We start from the raw sequence: 19,203 nt of genomic DNA on the forward strand, positions 1-19,203 counted from the left end.
GGGTGTCTCTGGTTTGCACAAACCCAGATGCCCTGTGTTCCCGTGTGTGATGTCATCATGCAGCAACAGTAGCACAGTGACATCACCTGTTCCTTAGGGACTTCCTCAAGTGAGAGATTTTTCTCGAACTCCAGTATTTCTGATATCTTTCCAGCTGCAGATGCAACAGGAGAATCTCAAATTGTCAACAGTAACGTGGTTGAGTATTTTTGACCATTCGTCAACAATGTTGAGTTTTAGTGCTGTGCCTGTTACCTGTAAGAGGTTCGTAGCTCTCGGGCTGGTGTGTCTCCTTTAGTATGGATCTGAATCCATTTCAGCATATTGCTCTGTTTCACTTCTGCCTTCCCTCTGTCTCTAATAATGTGTGAGTACGTGTCTGTTTACTGCTTCTGTTACTCTATCAGAAGTCGTCTAGATGAGGTTTCCACCACATTTCTTTGATCAAACCCTATGGATTTAGAAGCTTTGTCTTCCCACAGTATGTTTCATAGTCAGAAATTATTCTTAATGCAGTCCTTTTCTGTTCTGTTTCTGAGCTTATATTACCCAACAAGTTCTGCACCATGTCTTTCATTCAACATTTCCTGATGCATGAAGTTTGGATCACTCTCCAAACGTATTAGTAACTATTGCCAATCCTCAGTTACCTCTGGAGAATATGATGTTTGGCATTTCTGAACCATTGCAGGCTGTGTGGTGAAGTCGCACTTGCAATGATATTAGGTAAGGAGTTACCAAATGATCATGAAGGATTAGTGATGTTTTCCAAAAGAACAATCTAAATGTTTTCAGATTTTTGGTTCAATCCAATGATCTGACATATTACACAAGGTTGTCACAAAACAATATTTGATACCAGGCACTTATTAGGACAAGTGATCCAAAACAGGCCAAAGAAGTAGGTTTCAAGGAACATCCTGAACAAACAAAGGGAATTTGAAACCCAAGGATGTTTAGGGAGTAAATTCAAGAGCTTATGGCCTGGGAAACTGAGGGCATGAAAAAGGTGGGAGAGTTAAAACCAGAAATCCACAGGAGGTTGGAAGTCAGGGAGAACAATATCGTGAAGGAAAAACCAAATGAACTGTAGATGCTTGAAAGGAGTAACAAAAACAGAAATTGAAGAGAAACTCAGCTTATCTGGCAGTGCTTGTGGAGAGAAAGCAGCATTATTGGTGTGCAGAGATAATGGGAACTGCAGATGCTGGAGATTCCAAGATAATAAAATGTGAGGCTGGATGAACACAGCAGGCCAAGCAGCATCTCAGGAGCACAAAGCTGACGTTTCGGGCCTAGACCCTTCATCAGAGAGGGGGATGGAGGGAGGGAACTGGACTAAATAGGGAGAGAGGGGGAGGCGGACCGAAGATGGAGAGTAAAGAAGATAGGTGGAGAGAGTGTAGGTGGGGAGGTAGGGAGGGGATAGGTCAGTCCAGGGAAGACGGACAGGTCAAGGAGGTGGGATGAGGTTAGTAGGTAGCTGGGGGTGCGGCTTGGGGTGGGAGGAAGGGATGGGTGAGAGGAAGAACCGGTTAGGGAGGCAGAGACAGGTTGGACTGGTTTTGGGATGCAGTGGGTGGGGGGGAAGAGCTGGGCTGGTTGTGTGGTGCAGTGGGGGAAGGGGAGATTTTGAAACTGGTGAAGTCCACATTGATACCATATGGCTGCAGGGTTCTCAGGCGGAATATGAGTTGCTGTTCCTGCAGCCTTCGGGTGGCATCATTGTGGCAGTGCAGGAGGCCCATGATGGACATGTCATCAAGAGAATGGGAGGGGGAGTGGAAATGATTTGCGACTGGGAGGTGCAGTTGTTTGTTGTGAACTGAGCGGAGGTGTTCTGCAAAGCGGTCCCCAAGCCTCCGCTTGGTTTCCCCAATGTAGAGGTAGCCGCACCGGGTACAGTGGATGCAGTATACCACATTGGCAGATGTGCAGGTGAACCTCTGCTTAATGTGGAATGTCATCTTGGGGCCTGGGATGGGGGTGAGGGAGGAGGTGTGGGGACAAGTGTAGCATTTCCTGCGGTTTCAGGGGAAGGTGCCGGGTGTGGTGGGGTTGGAGGGCAGTGTGGAGCGAACAAGGGAGTCACGGAGAGAGTGGTCTCTCCGGAAAGCAGACAGGGGAGGGGATGGAAAAATGTTTTGGGTGGTGGGGTCGGATTGTAAATGGCGGAAGTGTCGGAGGATAATGCGCCTCCGCCGCATCTGCTCCCACGATAAGACATTCCACTCCCGCACATCCCAGATGTCCAAGTTCTTTAAGGACCGCAACTTTCCCCCCACGGTGATCGAGAACGCCCTTGACCGCGTCTCCCGCATTTCCCGCGACACATCCCTCACACCCCGCCCCTGCCACAACCGCCCCAAGAGGATCCCCCTCGTTCTCACACACCACCCTACCAACCTCCGGATACAACGCATTATCCTCCGACACTTCCGCCATTTACAATTTACAAGCTACCTACTAACCTCGTCCCACCTCCTTGACCTGTCCGTCTTCCCTGGACTGACCTATCCACTCCCTACCTCCCCACCTACACTCTCTCCACCTATCTTCTTTACTCTCCGTCTTCGGTCCGCCTCCCCCTCTCTCCCTATTTATTCCGGTTCCCTCCCCCATCCCCCTCTCTGATGAAGGGTCTAGGCCCGAAACGTCAGCTTTTGTGCTCCTGAGAAGCTGCTTGGCCTGCTGTGTTCATCCAGCCTCACATTTTATTATCTTGGAATCTCCAGCATCTGCAGTTCCCATTATCTCTCACATTTTATTATTATTGGTTTGCGTCCAGTGACCCTTCTTCAGATATATCTCAGAGGGGTTCGCAGCTGGAGGCACTATCAAAAGAAGGAGGTTTGATGACAAAATTTCAAAATAAGGATATGAATTTCAATACCTTGGTGTTTTGCCACCCAGAAAATGTTTATGTCAATGAGTACAGGATGGCAAAACTTGACGATGTTGAAATGGGTGAGAGTAAACACACAGGCAGTAGATTTTTGGGTCATTTCAAGATTTCAGGAAAGTAGAATTAAGAAGCCGGCCAGGAGTGTGTTTGGAGAGTTACGTCGAGAGGTAACAAAGGAATGGATGAGAGTTTCAGCAGCAGATGAACTGGGATGTTGTTGAGGTTGAAATTATATGTGGTCTTTGTGATAAGGGGCTGCGTGTGAGTAATGTTGAAAGCTCATCTTGGGGTGAAACCTTGGCGCCATGACTGTAAGCAGTGTGTTACCAGCCAGTTACCAGGGGCAGGGATGAAATCAGTGGTGAGGGAGTGGAGTTTGGCTGCCAGCCTGGATTAACAGTTAGCATTGTCTATTTAATTGTGATCTATATCCCTTTTCAAACAGGAATGAACTTGGCAGCAGAACTGATTTATGAACCAACTGTCAGCCTTAGTGAGACAAAGTGTGGAAAAGTTTATCTGTTATGAAGTAAACTACAGTGACAAACTCAGACAGCTATTTCCAGTTGAGTGTGGTTTATGCTGCTTATGCCAATAACTAGCAGTTAAACAACTTATTGAAGTTTTTGCAGCCTCGGTCTTCAAACTCCATCTTGGGCTTTTATCTTCTGATTCTCGTTGCTTTCCATCGCACAGACCTTTCTTGCGAATCTCCTTTATGCTTGTTCTTTTTTGATTAACCTCCCTCTCTGCCCAATCACAGTTCATATGAACAACACTCACCTCACTTCACCACGTGCTGTTCTTCATATTCATAATTATTCTCTTTACATCTTACCTGAGGACTGCTAGACCTGTATTTATTACCCTTATTTCACCGCCATTTCTCTATTCGCTGACACAGCGGTATCAAGAGTATCTTTAGCTTTGAGCTGCAGGAAGCCTTTTCAATCGTGACTTATTTAAAAATAACAAAAGAACTGGGATGTTGTAAATCAGGAACAAAAACAAAGTTGCTGGAAAAGCTCAGCAAGTCTGGCAGCATCTGTGAAGGTAAAAAGACAGAGTTAACGTTTCGGGTGCTGTGCCCCTTCCTCAGATCGACTTATTAAAACCCCAGGATCGCTAATGTAACAATCTTTCTCATCCAGTTCTCAGTCTCATTTGTCTCAAAGTGTCAGAGTCTGATGACAATGACAACAGAAAGCACTGCGCATGCTGCAGGTCACAATGGTATCTGGGTGATTGATGTCAGTGTGGGACCAATAGGAATACAGGGTTTACGTGCATTACCGGGCCAACGTCTCTGCCCTTCTAACCAATCGGAATGAAGAGGGGGCTGGATCAGTGCAAACCACGTGATCATCCACGCGAACAGTGCAGGTTCGCCGAGATAAGTGGGAACTGCAGATGCCGGAGACTCCGAGATAACAAGGTGTAGAGCTGGATGAAATTAACAGGCGAAGCAGGAAAGCCTACGTTTTGTGCCTGGCCCCTTCGCTGAGACTAAGGTTTGTGCAATTGAGGTAAGAGGACACGGTGAAGAAGGCAAAACGGCAGAAAGTGGGAGGGAAGTGATATTCGTATGGGCTTGGGAGTGCACGTCAGAAAACCCACATTTGAAACTCTCAGGCTCACTTTTGCAGAAAATAAATCAACGCTTCAGATGGAGATAGGCTGTGTGACCGCCACCATCTTTATTGGGGGCAATGATCCGCGAGGCGCATGCGCGGCAGCGTTGAACCTTTGAGGGCGGAGGTGAAGCTGGCCGCATGCGCAGCCGTCTCTGGTAGAAAGTGAGAACCAGGTGTGGGGCTGGAGGAACACAGCAGGACAGGCAGTATGAGAGGGGCAGGAAAGCTGGCGTTTTCGGGCCTACACCCTTCAGAAATGAGGGAGGGGAAGGGGATTCCGAAATAAATAGGGAGAGAGGGGGAAGCAGGTGGAGAGGAGACACAAATTAAAGAGACGGGGATGGAGTCGGTAAAGGTGAGTGTAGGTGGGGAGGGGATAGGTCAGTCAAGGGAGGATGAACAGGTCAAGGGGGTGGGATGAGGTTAGCAGGTAGGAAATGGGGGTGTGGCTTGATATGAGAGGAACGTCTAGACGAGAGGAAGAACAGCTTAGGGAGGTGGGGAATGAGCTGGGCGTGTGTTGGACTGCGGTTGGGGGAGGGGAGGTTTTGAAGCTTCTGAAATCCACATTGATACCATTGGGCTGCAGGGTTCCAAAGCGGAATATGAGTTGCTGATCCTGCAACCTTTGGGTGGCGTTGTTGTCGTGTTGCAGGAGGCCGATGATGGACATGTTGTCAGTGGAATGGGAGTGGAACTTGCAGTTGTTTATTGCGAACTGAGTGTAAATGTTCTGCAAAGCAGTCCCCAAGCCTCTGTTTGGATTCCCTGATGTAGAGGAGGCCACAACAGGTACAGCAGAGTCAGTACACCACATTAGCACCTGCATTCCCCATGCACACGGCCTAAAAAGCCTGATGCTTTTTCTTGTCCTGCAGGTCTGACCGGTTCCCCTCCACTGACCCTCTTGTGTGCCTAAGTGAACTCGTCTTTACCCTCAACAACTTCTCTTTCAACTCCTCCCACTTCCTACAGACAAAGCGGGTGGCCATGGGTACCTGCATGGGCCCAAGCTATGCCTGCCTCTTTGTCGGTTATAAGGAACAATCTCTCTTCCATACCTACACTGGCCGCGAATCCCACCTCTTCCTCCAGTGCATGGATGACTCTATCGGCACTGCCTGTGTTTTGAGTCTGGACCCTTCTTCAGAAATGAAATGAAATTACACAGAGCAAATTCAAGCCAAGAGAAATGTTTGTTTCTTCTGGATTTCTTTCCCAGAGTGTGGGATCATAGCAGCTAGCACTGCTAACTTAGTTCTGTGCTTCCTGATCACATCTTTGTCGGTGTCTAATCTCTTCAGTCTCTCATGATGGATATATTTGATCTCTGTTTAGTATTTTACTGTTATTTTCTTATACCTATTGTAACTGAATTTTCCACTGCTGTCCACCTCCTAACTGTGTGCTGCTCTATTACCAGATTAATTTTTGAATGGCATCTTTCAAAGTCAGGCAATGTTTTGGCAGAAAGAGAGAGTGCATTTTTATTCCATTTCAGACTACCAAATTCTACAGCTTTTTTATTCTGTCGTTCATTTTTGCACTTCTGCAACATGTACTCTGTTTCTTCTTCCACAGATACCGGCAATCGTTGCCAAAGCCCTGTTGCCTGTGGAAAATGTGGTGTTCAACTTTCGTGTGCTGCTGCAGTTCATATGATGAAGGTGATCCCACAATGCGGTCGTTTGAGAAGTTACAGATCATTCATCTAGCGATACTGAAGAGCTGATGGTGTATGTCCAAATCAACAAACTGTATGTATTTTTATCATATTTATAATTTCACAAAAAATATGATCTAGAAACTTTTGATGTAAGGCCTATTAGGTCAGGTGACCAAAAACATTACCAAATTCACAGGTTTTCATGACTATCTTAAAGAAGGAGAACAAACCTGAGAGGTTTATCATAGGAATTCCAGACCATGTTGCCTGGAAACTGTAGAAACAGCCTCCAGTAGTGAAGCAATGATTAAACACATTGACAGTTCATTTACTTTCAGACTCCAACAGAGTCTCGAAGGTTGTGTGGTGCATGGAAACAGGGATCATCACGGGTGAGAATTTTAAATTGTTGCTTATAAATAGGAGCCTTTGTGGGTCAGGGAGCACAGCAGTGATGGTGAACAGGTCTTGGTACAAATGAACTTGTGTGCAGCAGAATTTTAGGTATTCTTGAGGTTGCAGGGATGTTGAATGTGGGAGGCCGACTGGCAGTGAGTTTGGATAGTTACGTCTAGAGGTAACGCAAGAATAGATGAGGTTCAGCAGATGAGCTGATACTAAGGTGTCATTGTCACTGAAGTGGAACAAAATGGTTTTTGTGCAGGACTCTGCTGTTGCCTTCACCCCCCCCCCGACCCTCAGGAATTCAGCTGTTTGTGAATTTGTGGATGAAGTCTGTAATAGGATCAGGAACTGAGTGCCTGGCGTGACCCAAACTGAGTGTCACTGAGCAGGTTACTGCTGAGTAAGTGCTACTTAGTACCACTGTTGTCAACACCTTCTATCACTTTACTGATGATAGAGAGTAGATTGCGTGGGTTGGATTTGCTGTGTTTTTGTGCTGGACAGACCTGGGCAGTTTTCCAAATTGTCAGTAGATGCCAGTGCTGTAGCAGGACTGAAACAGTTTGGCTTGGTGGCTAGCAACCTCTAGAGCACAAGTCATCGGTACTGTTGCCAGGGCCCGTAATCTTTGCTGCACTATTCCTCCATTTATTAATATCATTTGAAATGAATCAAATTGGATGAAAACTCTCATCTGTGATATTGGGGGCCTCTGGAGAAGGCTGAGATTTATCATCCAATTGGCACTTGTGGCTGAATATTCCTACAAATGCAGCAGCCTTGTCTTGTGCGTGGATAGGTTGGGCTCCTCTGTCAGTAAGGATGGGGATTTTTGGCATGCTTCCTCCAGTTTTATTGCCCATCACCATTCGCGACTGGGTGTGGCAGAACTACAGAGCTTAGATCTGATCTCCTGGTTTTGGGATGGCTCAGCTCCAACTCTTGCTGCTTATGCTATTTGGCATGCAGATAGTCCTGTTTGGTAGTTTTATCAGGTTGGCACCTTATTTTTAGCTATGCCTGATGCTGCTCTTGTCATGCCCTCCTATACTCTCCAGTCAATCAGTGTGGTTCCCCTGGATCAATGGTAATGTTTGAGTGCACAATATGCTGGCCCATGAGGTTACAGATTTGTGTTGGAAAGTTCTTCTGCTGTTCAAGTCCCACAAAGCTTCATAAATATCTGGTTTTGAGCCCCTATATCTGTTCCAAGTATCTCCCATTTAGCCGATTTTAGTGCCACTCAACGTAATGGAGGGTATTCTCAAGTTTAAGATGATGCTTTGTCTCCACAGGACTGTGCGGTGGTCGCTGTTACCAATCCTGTCACAGACAGATGCATCTGCAGCTGGGAAATTTGTGACAATGAGATCTGCTATGTTTTTCCCTTTTGCTGGTTGTGTCAGCACCTGCTGCAGTCCCAGCCAGGCAGCTTTGTCCTTTAGGACCTGACCAGCTTGATTGGTAATCCTGCTGTGAACTACTCCTCATAGGGGGCATTGAGTACACTTATTGCCATTTACACTCTGTGCTTACTCCAAGTGCTGTTCAACATGAAGTTTTTAATTAAAATTCACTCTTGGGATGTGGAAATCGCTGGCTGGATCAGCATTTATTGCCTGTCCCTGAAGGCTGTTAAAAGTCAACCACATTGCTGTGGGTTTGGAGTTGCATGTCATGCAGATCAGGTAGGATGGCAGATTTCCTTCCCGAAAGGACATAAGTGAACCCGGATAATCGCAATGGTTTCATGGTCATCATTCGACTATTAATTCCAGATCATTATTTAATTCAAATTCCACCATTTGCCATGGCAGGATTTGAACCTAGGTCCCTGGAATGGTGTCTGGGTGTCTGGATTAATGATCTCGTGATAATACTGTTGCCAATTTATCAACTGAGGGAGGATGGCCCATGGCATTCAGCAGGAGCCATGAGTCTTCCAGGCGGCAGAGTCAATGTCGTACTCCCAGGTCAATTGCTGCGATCAGAATAGCATTGTGTTGTCACGTCTGTCCTGCTTCTGGGACAGGCTTTCACTAAGGACAGTGATGGTGGCGTGTGTCACTTGTCGATAAGGTAGATTCTGAGCATATGACGCTGTTTCTTGACTAGTCTGAGTTATCTCTCCAAATTTTGCCACTCGCCCCCAGATATTCGTAAGGAGGAGCTCATGGAGTCAAAAAGGCTGATTCTGCAGTTGTCGTTCCTAGTGCTTTGGCAGATGCCAAGTGGTCCACCCAGCATCATTCCTTTGTTGAGACTTTGCAGTGATTTGCAACTGAGTGGCTTGCTGAGGTTGGCAACTTTCTTTCCCTGAAGGACATTAGTTGTTTTTTCTTTTTCTGCCATTAGCAATGGTTCCATGGCAACCAGTTGATTGTTAATTCCAGTTTTTTTTATTTAATTCAAATTCCATCCATCTGCTCAAATGGGATTCGAGCACGGACGTCTGTTGTACATTTTAATATTCTAGATAAAAGTTAATTCATCAGGTTTGTTCACACATTTTCGAATATCTCTAACACAGGCATTGTTTCTTTGCAAACCATTGTCCATCATCCTGTCTCCTCCATCCTCCCCTTCAACAACAAGTGAGGGAGACACATAGAAACTCCATGTCATTAAGATTGAGACAATCCAAATCGGATGCCTCTGCTGCTTTCCTCTCTTCCACTAGCCCACCAAACCAAATTGCCATGCACTTTGCTCGTTGTTTTAGTCCTAAACATGCATCTTTCTCCAGTCTTGTGTCAAGCCTTATCAGAGTTCGTCTTAATCCTTTGCCCTATTCCTGCTAAACCACAAACATTCTAAGTCTCTTTTATTTCCTCTTCTCCTCCTCCTTGCCTCTTTCACCCATGCCAGTTCAGATATTGTCCTTGTTCTGTCTGCTCCTCTTTTCTGGCTATGTCCATCTCATCCACTCTGTTTAAAACCAATATTTGACTTCACTGTCATTAGAAAATCCCACTCCATCTCCTTCTCTTTCCTGTCACTAAATCTTGGCCATTCTTTGCCATGTGTCAAATACCTGCAGTTCTGGTCAGTGACGTGAAGTCCCAAGGTGGAAATTCCTAGAAACCCAAATAGATTTCTCCCTGAATCGATGACTGACCTCCACGAGGGATAATGTGTAATAGGGACAATGCACAGTTATCTTCGGCCAGGAGGAGGGGATGTTGTGAATTTCTACCCGGACTGACAGTGATGGATTTTATGAATTTGTGTTACAGGATATTATAAGTGGACTTTCAGGTGGGAAACTCAATAATTGTAACACCAAACTCTGACAGAATTACTCAATTCATCAACATCTGGATATTCGCATTGTGTGTGAGTATTGTGTTCCTGCTAACTTCTCATTTGCCATGTAATTTTTTTCTCTCAAATCACCCCATTCTCTCAATAGATCGTCCCTAAAATTTTCAATATATGTCCTGTAATCTTTATGATCAGTCATGAGTGTACATTTTATCATGCTAAAGTGTTTCTTTTGTCAACACCTCTATCAAAGGTCCCTCAAAATCCTTTGTTACAAGGAGAACAATCTGTTTCCCCCAAACACCTGATTCCCCAATGACTGTTTGCTGTCTATAAGGCACTCGTCTGGATTGTGCTGGAGCATTTTCCACTTCCCTGCATGCGTACAGCCCCAACAATATTAGAAAAAGTGAACATCCTCCAGATGAAGCACTGTCAGAGTGGTTCTATCTACCACATTCAACATTCCCCTCTACACCACCGACGCACAGTGGCATCACTGTGCCAAAGGTAAAGTCACCATTGTCCTACCTGATCACAGGGCTGGTTTAACCCAAACATTACCACACCCCAGGCGAGGGGAGAAGTTGAGAAGGAGAGTCCATCTATCATAAATGAATATTCTCTATGTACCAGCAATGCCCAAGTCACATTGAAGAATAATGTTAAAAAAAAACAGCCCTAACTATGCAACTAAAAACCCACTCCCTACAAACCATTCTGTTAAATCTCCTCTGCCCCCTATCAGGGAGCCTCCCGTCCTTCACAGTGTGTGGGGGATCTTTGGTTTGCACAGACTCAGCTCGTCTCTGTTCCTGTCTGTGATGTCATCATGCTGTGACAGTGGCACTGCACCTCACTGTCTGTGAGGGTGGTAGGCACAGAGATCCTCATAGCGTTTAAGGCATATATAGATGTACACTTGTGATGCCAACGCAGACAGGTCTATGGGCCAAGTGCTGGAAAATTAGATTAGAATAGTTAGGTGGTGGTTTTTAACTGGCACTGGCTGGATGGGCCACAGAGCCCTTTTCTCTACTGTCGACTTCAGAGACACTTCACAGAGAAGATGCCAAACAATAGTTCAAGCAATTTTTTTTTCCCTCTCAGGAAAGGAGACATTAGAATAGATGACTCCTAATTGGTTAATGTTTTTGGGAGACGAGTGAGGTATAGAGATGAAGTGGTTTACCAAGAAATTCTGGAGCTTGAATCCCAGGAATTTGCAAGTGCCACCATCAAGTGGAGGAATAAAAATGGGGCACCATCATTAGGACTGTATTAGAGGAAGGGACATATTGAGATTTGTGAGGCTGGAGGATATTAGAGACAGGAAGGGTTCCGAGAGAAGAGAAGATTACAAAAATAGGGAAAGTGTGAGATTGGAGGAAGTTACAGAAATAGTGAGGGTTGAGAGGCTGGAGGAGACCTCAAACAAAAGGAGGTTTGTGAGGGTAAAGGCCATTACAGAGCTAAGGAAGTTTATACGGGCTGGAGGAATTTACAGAGATAGGAAGGTGTTGAGGCTGGAGGAGATTAGAGATAAGGAGGCTTGAGAGACTGGAGGAATCTACAAAGACCGTGAGAGATCTGAGGCTAGAGGGGGATTCCAACAATAGGCAGGTTGTGAGGCTGGAGAGAGATTCCAGTGATAGGAAAGGTGGTAAGGCTCGAGGGTGGAGCCTGCAATAGTGCAGGCTCCAGGGTCATTCTCATGAAAGGGAGGGTAGTGAGGATTGAGATATGATTCCTGCGATAGGGAGTGTGGTGAGGCTCCAGGGTGGATTATCATCTAAGCGGCACAGTGGTGCACTTACAGCACACGGAGTGCAGTAGTGAGAGAAAGTGGTTCACTGCCACTTTCTCCAAATCCAAATAAAAATGGACAATCAATTTTAGTCTGGGCAGCAAAGACCACATCCCATAAGTAAATTACAATTCTGATGGGTGATAACGGGAACTGCAGATGATGGAGGATCTGAGATAACAGTGTGGAGCTGAATGAACACAGGCCAAGCTGCAAATGCTGTGTTCATTCAGCTCCACACTTCGTTATCTATAATTATGACGGATTTCTGGTTTGGAGAGAGCTAACAGAAGCTCGGATGATTCTCCTTGGGGCTAATTAGCAATGATTTAGTTTAGTAGGTTTGTTTCCTGGGTGTTAGTTTGCAGAGACAGAAAAATTATTAACATTGTGACAATGTTTGGTAACTGCAGAATACAACATTCAGATAATTGGCAAATAATGCAGGGTGAAAACTTGAAGGTAACTTGACTCAGCAAGTTCCCAGAATCTGGAACAGTCTGAGTGGCAGCTGGATGCAGATTCAGTAGTTATTCTCAAAGATCTGGGATTTAACTTTTTTCTAGGAACGATCAAGAGGGCCATGGACAAATGGCAGGGGAATTGGGTCAGATTTGCAGCACCTCTAGAATGAGAGTGAAGCTTTTGTCAGGGTTCCAGAATTCCAGTAAAGTTAGATCACATGTGCTTCAGGAAGAGCTTGCTAATTGGAAACAAAATTGGTTTAGTTATAGGAGAGAACGTGGTGCTGGAGGATTTGTCAGAGTGGAGTTTTGTGACCAGCGTGTTCCACAGCAATCGGTGCAGGGTCCACTTATGTTTCTCATTTACACGAACAATTTGGATGAGAATTTAAGGGTCAAGATTAGTAAGTTTGCAGATGATACTGAATTGGTGGTATAGTGGTTAGTGAAGGTTATCTGAGATGACGGTGACATGTTAATTATTTGGGTCAATGGGTTGAGGAGAAGATGAAGCTCAATTTGAATAAATGTGAAAAATTGTATTTTGGTAAAATGAACAAGGGTAGGAATTACACAATTGATGGTTGCACCCAGGATAGAGTTGTGGAACAGAGAAATGCTGAGATTCACTGCATAATTCTTCGAACTTTATGGAGACAGGCCAACAGGGTGGTTAGTAAATTGTTATGCATACTTTCCTTCATTGCTCAGACCTTAGTATAGGAGTTGGGATGTTATGTTGAGGTTGTACAGGACATTGGTGAGGCTTCATTTTAGGTATTGCGTGCAGTTCTGGTTGCCTTTTTACAGGAAGGACATTATTATTATTAAACTGGAGACAGGTCAGAAAAGACTTGCTGGGATGTTGCCAGGAATGGAGGGCTCGATTATCAAAATAGACTGCCAAAGCTTGAACTTTTCCCACTGGAGCATAGGAGGTTACAGGGTGACGTTACAGATGTTCATAAAAAAAACATGAGGGGCACAGATTATGCGAATATTAAGGGTTTTTTTTCCCTAGGTTGGGTGATTAAGACAAGGGGACATGTAAGGTGAGAGGAGAAAGACATATTTAAAAACGACATGAGGGACAATTTTTCTTTTACAGTGTGGTTCATGTGTGAAACAAACTTTCAGAGGAGGTGGTGGATGCAGGTACAGTCGTATTGTTAAAAGGCATTTGAATTAGGACATATATAAGAAAGGTTTAGAGGAATATGTGCCAGATGCAGACAGATGGGATCAGTTTAAATATAAAAGTTGTATATTTAATATACATTTCTAAATTGGAGTAAGGCCAACTTTGACATTATTGGGCAAGTACTTCCAAACGATGATCGGGAGAGGTAATATGCAGGTAAAGGAATGCTTGGAAAGTGGAAGGCCTTCAAAAATAAAATAGGGAGAGTCCAGAGACAGTATGTTCCTGCTCATGTGAAGGGCAAGGCTGGTAAATGTAGAGGCTACTGGACGACTAAAGAAATTGAGGCCGTGGTCAAGAAAAAGAAGGCAGCGCATGTCAGGTATTGACAACAGGAACTGGGTCAATTCCTCGAAGTATAAGGGCAGTTGGAGTATACTCAAGGGAAATGAGGATGGCAACAAGGAGATAAGCTACCTTTAGCAAATAGGGTTAAGGGTAATCCCAAGAGATTCTGACACTTCATTTGGGACAAAAAACAACGAGGGAGAAAACAGGGCCCTTTTAAAGATCAACATGGCTGTCTATGTGTGGAACTGCAGACTGAGATGTGAATGAGTATTTCACATTAGTATTTACTGCAGAGAAGGATATGGAAGTGAGAGAACTTGGAGACATAAATAATGAGTCATGAAAAGTGTCCATATTACAGAGGTCTAGGTGCTGGACATCTTAAAATGCATAAAGGTGAATAGGTCCTAGGCACCTGATCAGGTGTTATCCACAAACTGTGAGAAGCTGGGGAAGAGAGACCCGGGTTTGATTCCAGCCTCAGGCGACTGTCTGTGTGGAGTTTGCACATTCTCCCCATGTCTGCGTGGGTTTCCTCCGGTTTCCTCCCACAGTCCAAAGATGTGCAGGTTAGGTGGATTGGTCATGCTAAATTGCCTGTAGTGTTTAGGGGTGTGTGGGTTCTTGGTGGATGGGTCTGGGTGGGATGCTTCAAGGGACAGTGTGGACTTCTTGGGCCAAAGGGTCTGTTTCCACACTGTAGGGAATCTAATCTAATCTAATTGCTCGGCCCCTTGCTGAGATAGCTGCATCACTGAGACACTGGTGAAGTGTCAGAAGGTGGGGTGGTTAATCTGGTGCCATTCTTTAAGGAAAAGCCAGAGGACCATCGACCATTGAGCCTGATGTCAGTGGTGGGTAAATTGCTGGAGGGGATTCTGAGGGACAGGGTTTGCATGTGTTTAGAGAAGCAAAGACTGATTACGGATAGTCAACATGGCTTTGTGAGTAGGAAATCCTGTCTCACTAACTTGATTGAGTTTTTTGAGGAAGTGACAAAGAAGATTGAAGAAGACAAAGCAGTGGACGTTGTCTCTATGGACTTCAGCAAGGCATTCACCCAAGCTCCACATGACGGACAGGTTAGCAAGATTAGATCAAGTGGAATCCAGGGAGAGTTAGCTATTTGAAACAAAATTTGCTTGAAGGTAGGAAACAGAATCGTGGTGGGTGTGTTGTTTTTTTTTTCAGTCTGGAGGACTATGAACAGCAGTGTGCTGCAAGGATCGGTGCTGGTTTCACTGCTTTTTATCATTGATACAAATCATGTGGAATGCATATTGGAGGAATGGTTAGTAAGTGTGCAGATGACGCAAATTGTTTATGCAGTAAACAGCAAAGAAGGTTACCTCCAAGGACAATCGGATCTTAATCAGATGGGTCGATGGGCCCAGGAGTGACAGAAATCAGTTTAGTTTGGATAAATGTGTGCTTTTGCATTATGGTAATCTAAATCAGGGCAGGGCTTAAACACTTATTGATGAGGCCCTGGGGACTGTTACGCAACAGCGACTCCTTGAGGTGCAGGTGCACAGCTCCTTGAAGGGGGATTGTCGGTACAGAAGGTAGTGAACATGATATTTGCTGTGCTGGCATTTATTGGTCAGTGCATTGAGTGTAGGAGTTGGGAGGTCATGTTATAGGCTCAACAAGGCATTGATTATGCTGCTTTTGGAATACTCTGTTCAGTTCTGGTCTCCCTGCTATAGGAATGATGCTGTTAAACTTAGCAGGGTGCAGAAAAGATTTACAAGGATGTTGGAAGTTTTGAGCTGCAGGGAGAGGCCGAATATGCTGGGGATATTTTTCCTGCAGCATTGAAGGCTGAGAGGTTACCTTTAGAGGTAAATAAAATTATGGTGGGCATGGAGTGAGTCGCCAAGGTTGTTTACCTGGGGTCGGGGAGACTAGAAATAAACACACTGGTTTAAGCTGAGAGGGAAACTTTTTTAAGGGAAAGTGGGTGGTGCCTGTGTAGAATGACCTTCCAGAGGAACTGGTGGAGGCTGGTACAATTATGACATTTAAAAGGCATCTGGATGGGTATGTGAATAGGAAGGGTTTAGAGGAATATGGGTCAATTGCTTGCAAATGGGATTAGATTAATTTGGGACATCGGGTCAGCATGGACAACTGGGATGAAAGGGATTGGTTTGTGCTGTACAACTCTGACTAAGCATTTTTTTTTCATTTCAGATTTCCACAATTTTACTTCTGCACTGTTCTTAACATTATGATCCCTCTGAAAGACTGAGTTACAATGCCTGCCCTTCCTCCCTGGCTCTCCCACCTCTCTTTCAGCAGTTTTGTGCAAATACTGACTGGATCCCTTACCTGGAGGATATTTATTTGAATTTGTTCTAACGATGATCCAGCATATTTCCCAAGCATCGCTCCATAAATGTCCAGAGGATTTCTCGATTTCACAATCTGTGGTTGTTCTTCTGGCTCTTCACTCACTGCACTTGCTTTCTGTTTGAAAGCTTAGTCTGCAATTGGAGAATTCAAACAGGTCCACATCCAGGTCTGACAGTCACTTTGTTTATCACAAACCAGTGACCTCAGGATTTTGAACATTGAAGGAAAAAGCAGCATTCACACTGGGGAGAAATGCACATGGTGTGTAAAGAGTCTGTGAAGATTGATCTGAAATGTCCGAACACCAGCGCAGTAACACTGGGGAGACACTGTGGAAATGTGCAGTTGCAGGATCGAATTTTTTAATCCATCCCAGCTAGAAACTGACCACCAGAGTCACACTGGAGAGAGACCATTCACCTGCTCTGATTGTGTAACGGGATTCACTCAGTCCTCTAACCTGCTTAAACACCAGTGAGTTCGCACTGTAGAGAAACCATTTACATGCTTGAAATGTGGGAAAGCATTCACTCGCACATATCAACCGCTGATGCACGAGTGAATTCACACTGGAGAGAGACCGTTGGCCTGTTCTGCGTGAGGGAAAGGCTTTGCTGACTCGCATTGACCGCTGATCCACCAGCGACTTCACTTTGGGGAGTGACCATTCATCTGCTCCCAGTGTGGGAAGGGATTCACTTGCTCACCTAACATACAGAGCGTTCACACTGGGGAGGAACCATTCACCTGCTCTAAATGTGAGAAAGCATTCACTTGGTCATCCTACCTGCTTGTGTTCCAGCAGGTTCACACTGGGAGAACCCATTCATGAGCTCTGAGTGGGGGAAAGCATTCACTCAGTTATCCAAACTGTTAACACACCAGTGAGTTCACAAAGAAGCACAGTTGAAGGATTTTGCTGTCACTCTCACTATCAAGTGAACCATGGTTTTGGGCTGTTTGTACTGATGTTACAGATCCCTGCTCAATTAAAGGTACAGGTATTGTGGATAAAATGTTAATATCAGTTGTGTATCTGTCAGGTAGAGTTTGCAAATAGTCATGTTATCACGACACATTGACACATTCTCACTGACTAAAGACTATCCGCCCACACAGTATGTGTAAAGGGATTTCCTGGTTCATCAGGACTGGTTAACGAGCAGCAAATTTCTGAGTAACTGTGAAGTTGGCTTTTGATTCTGCTGTTAGCTATATCCAAACCATACTTTTTGGGCTTGCTTTTGGAGATCATAGAATCCCTCCAGTCTGGAGGCAGACCATTTAGCCCGTCAAGTTCACACTGAACTTACAAAGAGTGTCCTACCCAGACCCTGCCTGCGTGGGTTTCCTCCAGGTGCTCTAGTTTCTTCCCACAGTCCAAAAATGTGCAAATTCGGTAGAATGACAATGCTAAATTGCCCATAGTGTCTTGTGTACAAAATGCAGGGTTGGGTGAGATGCTGTTTGGAGGGTTGGTAATGGACTGAATGGCCATCTTCCACACTGTAGGGATTCTATGTTGATCTTAATGGCCCTTTATTTGTTGTGCCTGGTCAATATGTTTGCACACCTCCTTACAATTATGGATTTTATTGCTCTCCACAGACATCTTTCAACTACTAATAGATATTTGTTTATTGGAAACAATCAAAGGAAAGGTTTAAATCCAAACAAAAGATTGGGATGAGTCATGTTCTATATCCTTGATCGCCGATTGCAAAAATGCAATGAAACCTGGTGACCTGTTCATGGGAATGCAGTCTCTTCAGATCTTTACCAGGTGTCCATAGCAGTGACGGATCTCGTGATGAATACAAAAACGAAGACATTGTGTGATATCTAGTGTATATTTTCTATTTAGTCTGCTGTCCATTACTCCACACGTCAAGTTTGTTTTCGGAGACCCTCACGGACTTGCTGCAATCACAAGAAACTGACCTGTTTAGAAAAACACAAATCCTTTTATTACCAAACAAGTACAAGCTGTGGAGAATCACTGTACTGAATCCGGCACAGAGAGCAGAGTCTCGCCTGTGATTCTCCCCGAGCAGCAGACAGTGCCCGCTTTTGAGAGTTTACAAAAGACATGACAGATAAAACGATTTCACAACTTACAGTGGCATGATACATAAAATAATTACTGCAACAGACAAAAATAGGATACCAAGCAATTATTACATCAAGAACATAAAAGACCAGCTTATAGTATCGATTGCTAGTGAAGTAGCTGCTAATGGCAGGAGGTGATTTTTGAGTTGTTGTCCAGGACAGATTGTGATTTCAAGTTGCCAGTGTGTCTGACTAGAACAAAGTCAGTGCCCTGACCCCTTTGTCAGCGACAGAAGTTACATGCTTTAGAGGTTTCACACCTTTACAAATATTCCCCACCTACCCCTATTTGAAACAGTTTGATTCTAATTTTAATTCAGTCAGGAAGTTTAAGACAGTGTCTGCATACTGATGTGTGAGAAGAAAAGGAGTTAAAAAAGCGTTACACTGAATTCCTAGCTGGGCTGTAAGCTTCAGGGTAGTGCCTGCATATCTATGTGAAGGTAGATAAGAGTTTACTTGTATAAATTAAAGTATTTTATCTACATTTGATTCCTATACAGAGACTTTAATTTATAGAAGTATATAAATCAATGGGATGTCATCACATTAACATCTCACACAGAGACTGAGATTACAGTCTGGTGACCTAGATTGAAATCACACCATTCCAGATGGTGGAATTTGAGTTTTTTAAAAATCTGGAAATAAGAATCTAATGATGACCGTGAATCTATTGTCAGTTGGAAATACCCATCTGTTCACCTATGTTCTTTAGGGAAGGAAACTTCCATTCTTATCCAGTGATATCAAGATTCGATGAATGATATTTTTTAAAAGTTAATTTTTTAAAAAAAAATCCTGCAAATACATTTATCTCTGTCTGAATTTATTTAGCAACTGACAGTTCAAACTGGCTGATGGTCACTTTCACTTCTAATCAAGTTGTGACCGTTTCATGGTTGAAACAAAAAAAAAATGCATGAATGGAATCACAGTTGTTCTCGTAGGAACAATGCATGCTCTGACATGTTTGGAAAAAAATACCTCATCTCACTTATGAGCCAGATATCAAAGCTGACCAGATCCTGATGCAGTGTACCATGAAAGTGAAATTCTTCACCATCTTATCTACTTGTGTTGCTATTTCAGGGAG

At 44.3% G+C, this 19,203-nt stretch overlaps 1 long non-coding RNA gene across 1 annotated transcript; it reads left to right on the forward strand.

Moving 5' to 3' along the window:
* The first annotated feature begins 4,277 nt into the window (after positions 1-4,277).
* Positions 4,278-17,074, forward strand: LOC125450194 (uncharacterized). Its single transcript, XR_009446475.1, has 4 exons — positions 4,278-4,431; positions 6,121-6,296; positions 9,847-9,946; positions 15,834-17,074. It is a non-coding gene; the product is annotated as an uncharacterized LOC125450194 (long non-coding RNA).
* Positions 17,075-19,203: the final 2,129 nt, after the last annotated feature.

This window comes from Stegostoma tigrinum, chromosome 11 (genome assembly GCF_030684315.1).
Source record: "Stegostoma tigrinum isolate sSteTig4 chromosome 11, sSteTig4.hap1, whole genome shotgun sequence".
NCBI lineage: Eukaryota > Metazoa > Chordata > Chondrichthyes > Orectolobiformes > Stegostomatidae > Stegostoma > Stegostoma tigrinum.